The following is a 4887-nucleotide window of genomic DNA, read 5'->3' as shown; positions in this document are numbered from 1 at the left end:
TGCAAACTTTATATGCCCCAGTACAGGGGAACGCCAGGGCCAAAAAGTGGGAGTGGGTGGGTAGGGGAGTGGTGGGTAGGGTATGGGGGACTTTTGGGATAACATTGGAAATGTAAATGAGGAAAATACCTAACAAAAAATATTAAAAAAAAAAAAAAAAGAGTCAGAGACACACCTGGTCTTATTGTTAGGAGTCTCACAAAACATAGAGCTAACAGTCAACATGTGCATGCAGAGGGCCTGGTACAGACCCAGGCAGGCCCACACTTGCCTCGTCAGTTTCTATGAGCTCGTGTGAGCCCTGCTTAGCTGATTACATAGGCAGTGTTATCCTGCTGTCCTCCATCCTTTCTGACTCCTACAATCTTTATTTTCCCTTTTACATAGTTCCCAGATCACCAAGAGAAGGGGCCTAGTAGAGATCTCCAATTTACACTGTCTACATAATGTCTGACTGAGCCTATATCTTCAGGAATAAGTCTCTGAAAAGGCCTTGCATTCCTCACTTGGAAATTCCAAGTATATGTATCAGATCTTGAAGGTATATCTGCTATTCTTATAGATTGCCTGGGTACTGACATATTAATGCCTAGAGGAAAAAGACAAGGTAGTAGCTGGTGCTGTACAACATAGAAGCCCAGAAGTAAAGACATAGGTCACAATGGGTTAGTTACATTATCCTTTAAATACTTCAGTAAGCAACATTGAACACTTGCATCGCTAACTCAGCCTGTGTCATCTTTGCTCCCAAAGGTAGAGAGTTTGGTGTCAGTGCCACAGAAAAATATAAGGTCACTTTTTCTAGCAAAAGGAAATGGAAATGTTGAAATCACTTCAGTTACTACTGCTGACACCCAGCATGGCCATATGAGAGGACTCAAACTTCCTTTGTTCAAATAAACACTTTCTCAGAAATAGAATCCTATACATCCATAATGTAATGGTGATCTATGTCTTCAGGCTCTGGATGTATGTGAGAAAGCTATCTAGTGTCTCCATTGATGCCCATATCATGTCCAGATACAATCCATCCCTAATTCTTTCAGACCTCTGCAAACTTTCAGGAGATCTATGTCACCTTGGCTATGTCAGATGTCAACTTTGCCCTTCTCAGAATCTGTACATATCTTTTTATCTTCTTTCTGATGCCACCACCTTCTCTCCAAGCAATCTTGAGGTGCATCTTCCCTGCTCATTTGCCCTGCCTCACACTGGCTTGTAAGAATGGAAACCTTTGGGCATCACTGCTTCTTTAGGATCCTCTTGACAGATCTCCCAAACCTATGTTGAAGTATCTGAGCATGAAGTTCAGAGAAGTGTCTAACTATGCTACCTATGCAACATGAAAATGCATTCAAAATAGATGCTCCATTGCCATGGTAACATTAGAGTCACATAAAGACAAATTCAGCTTCTTGGGAAATGCATACACATCTTAGAATGACTGTTGCTTAATTGGTGTTTCTGTCACTGCTATCAGCCCACAAGAACAAAATTTCCATAAGGACAAACATTTCAATCCTTATTTTACAAAAAGCATATGCCCTATATTTCGTAGCATAGAAATTGCTGCACAAAAATGCAATAACTATTTGTTGAATGAATATTTATTGTAACAGGGAAAGCTTAGCTCCAATGCCTCAATTTTATGTTTGATATTATTTTCATTTTAACCAGATCATAACATTTTCTCTTTTTTACTACATTTTCTACAGTTATTACAAGCTTCATAATGGGTTAAAGTGTATACACATACATATGCATTCACATGTATCACTTTAAACCTGATGTGTAAGTGTCAGAACATGCAGGGCTGAGACAATCAAAGCCTCATGTCCCTTTCTTTCAGGTTATGTCTGTGACCCAACAGTGTTTTACATACCATCATGGCTTTGGTTTCTTCTAAAAGGTAGTGATGCTTTTCTAAAACAGTTACTCAAAGGTGAATCAGACAGTGGAAGATGTATTTCATAGACCTAGAAGACACAGCATTTGAGAAAGGTCTATAAATGATAATTCATGCAAGCATTATCTACACAAGGAGCTTATCAAGTATTTTATGTTTAGACTGAATAGCAGCTTTCATCTTATGAATCCAGGGCTGGAAAGATGGCTCAGTGGTTAAGAGTATTGACTGCCGTTCCAGAGGTCCCGAGTTCAAATCCAATCAACCACATGGTGGCTCACAATCATCTGTAATGAGCTCTGATGCCTTCTTCTCATGTCTGTAGACATGTCTGAAGACAGTTTCATGTCTGAAGACAGCTACAGTGTATTATATATAATAAATAAATAAATCTTTGGAAAAAAGAATACAGTCATGCATGAAAGAAGTGGGGGAAGGGTCTAAATGAGGAGGATAGAATTGTTGAGCATTGGACACAGGGAGCATTTTAAACATGGATTCTGTGGCATTGATATGATACCCCTTTTGCCTAAAGTATCTCTGATCATTCTCTTGTTCTGGCAAACTATCAAGTGCCATGAACTAACATTTATTTTCTCTATCCTGCCCTGGAATTAAAATTTCCCAATAGTACTAAAACTTCCTGATTCATTTTATTAGAAAGTTGCACTTACTTAACTGTTTTGCTTATTGCTTATAGACTATATACATGTGTGTATCCACCACAATATTCATAGTTTTAAAACTATTTATGTTAAAATTATACACTAACACCTTTGCTCTACACATTACTTTATATCACATTCTGACTCTGAAATTAGTGGCTCAGGGCAAACGTGATGATATCATAAAGTTCATAAATCATGACCCAGCTATGTCTTGTCTCTAGTTTCAGATATGAATAGTCAACAGTTATGAGATTTTGCATAGAAGAAAATAACTTTAAAACACACAAACTCGAACAGTCATGCAGAGTCTAAAATTCTCAACTTCTGTGACTCTTTAATAGGAAATATTTATTGTGCAATTTCCTTTGTGATTCATCCATAAGCTTCATAAGATTATAATCAAAGACTATATAAATATGCATTGAGAATAGTTCCATTCTTAAATTAATCATAGTATTTTTTTTTTAGGGTAGCGATGGATGTATTCTGGTTTGAGTATGAAATAGTTACCCCACAGGCTGTCATGTTTGAGTATTTGGTCCCAGCTGGTGGTAATGTTTTGAGAAACTATGGTTACTTTAGGAGGTGGGGCATATATTGAGGAAATGTGTCACTGGGGGCAGACTATACATATACATATGCATATACACAAACACACATATATAATACACACACATATGCATACATACTTCCTGTCTCCTCACTGTGGATGACAAGCTACCTCCTACTGACAGAGCTAGAAGGCTCATCTACCAACATGTCCTCCCACCATTTTAAAACTATGTGCAGGGAGCTATGACCCAAAATCGATCATTTTTTCATTATACTCTGCCATATATAATATCATAACATCTAGGAAAGTAAGGAACAGGCTGTGCCCTTGCTTCATACAACATATCTTTCATTAATATGAAACACCAAAATGTATGAACCCTATGATAACAGTTGAGGTTCACACAGTCTGACTCATTTTATTTTGTATTCCTGAAGCCTTTCAAGTATAATTTATTTTTTACCACACTTTTTTGTATATTTTCTGAATTGATCCACATAAGGTTGTTACTAATTCTCTATGAGCAAACACACTAAATAACAGAATGAATATGGTTAAAAAGGAAATCTGGCAAAGACATTCATGGCATGCAACCTATCCAATTCCAATTGAGTGAACCTACCCAATTCCAATTGAATCAACTCAGACACTAGAATTTTTCAATCTCATTTGGTATTATAGCTTGTATAAGACTATAATTAATTTTATTAAATTAATAGAATTGATGGTTAAATTGGTGAATCAAATTTTATTACTTTTTATTATTTACATTTTTTAGAATCACTGTGATGGCTTGCATGTACATAGCAGCAAAGTATGAATCCATTTTTAGCACAGTGAGTGACATGTCAGGGAAAGACTACATCGAGATGCTCATTCTCGTTAATGTTATCACTCAGATCTGGTTGCTGAACTCTTGCCTTAGAAGAGACACAGAACAAAAACCCACAGCAAGGATGGATACAATGGAAAGATAATCTGGTTCAAATTGTTGGCCCAAGTTTATATTAAATATAACCCTTGCTATTTGTGGAGGATTCTGAGAGACAAGGCTCAGCCTGGACTTCCACCTGCTCCTGAGCCATTCCACTTTCTTTTCTTATCACAACAAAAGAGTGGAAATCAGCACAGATCATCCTATTTATCAGTGACCATGAAAATCCTCCCAGAAGGCCAAATGCCTCTAGTCAGTCATCACGATCAGCTTTGTAACTAGACAATTCCGTTACATTTCATTGGGAACATAGTGTCTCGCTCACAAATGGTCCTGAGGTTCTGAGACTAAAATAATCATTTTCACTTTGTTATCAGAATTAGCTATTATTGTGAATGCCTCGGCACCAGATACAATGATAGACTCTGTAGTCTTAAAATCAAGGGTTTCAAAAGGTTAGCATCAAGAAAGTGTCTTCATGAATCATCTGAATCTTGAGAAGAGCTGATCTAAAAACTGACAATTTCAGTCCAACAGTGAATAACAATATAGCAGGTACAGTGTAACCTAGGCACAAGGAGTCACAGCCTCAAAATGGAAGTCTCATTAACTTTTCTCAAATTTCACAGGGGTGGGGTGAGATTCATTTCTCTTGAACTACAGAATAAACTACAAGAAAGTTAGCCTTTCCAGCTTCTGGCTATTATAAATAAGGCTGCTATGAACATAGTGAAGCATGTGTCCTTCTTACCGGTTGGAACATCTTCTGGATATATGCCCAGGAGAGGTATTGCTGGATCCTCTGGTAGTATTATGTCCAATTTTC

The sequence above is a fragment of the Mus caroli genome, chromosome 10 (assembly GCF_900094665.2).
Source record: "Mus caroli chromosome 10, CAROLI_EIJ_v1.1, whole genome shotgun sequence".
Classification (NCBI taxonomy): Eukaryota; Metazoa; Chordata; class Mammalia; order Rodentia; family Muridae; genus Mus; species Mus caroli.
The sequence above is the reverse complement of the archived record's forward strand: the minus strand, read 5'-3'. Positions refer to the sequence as shown.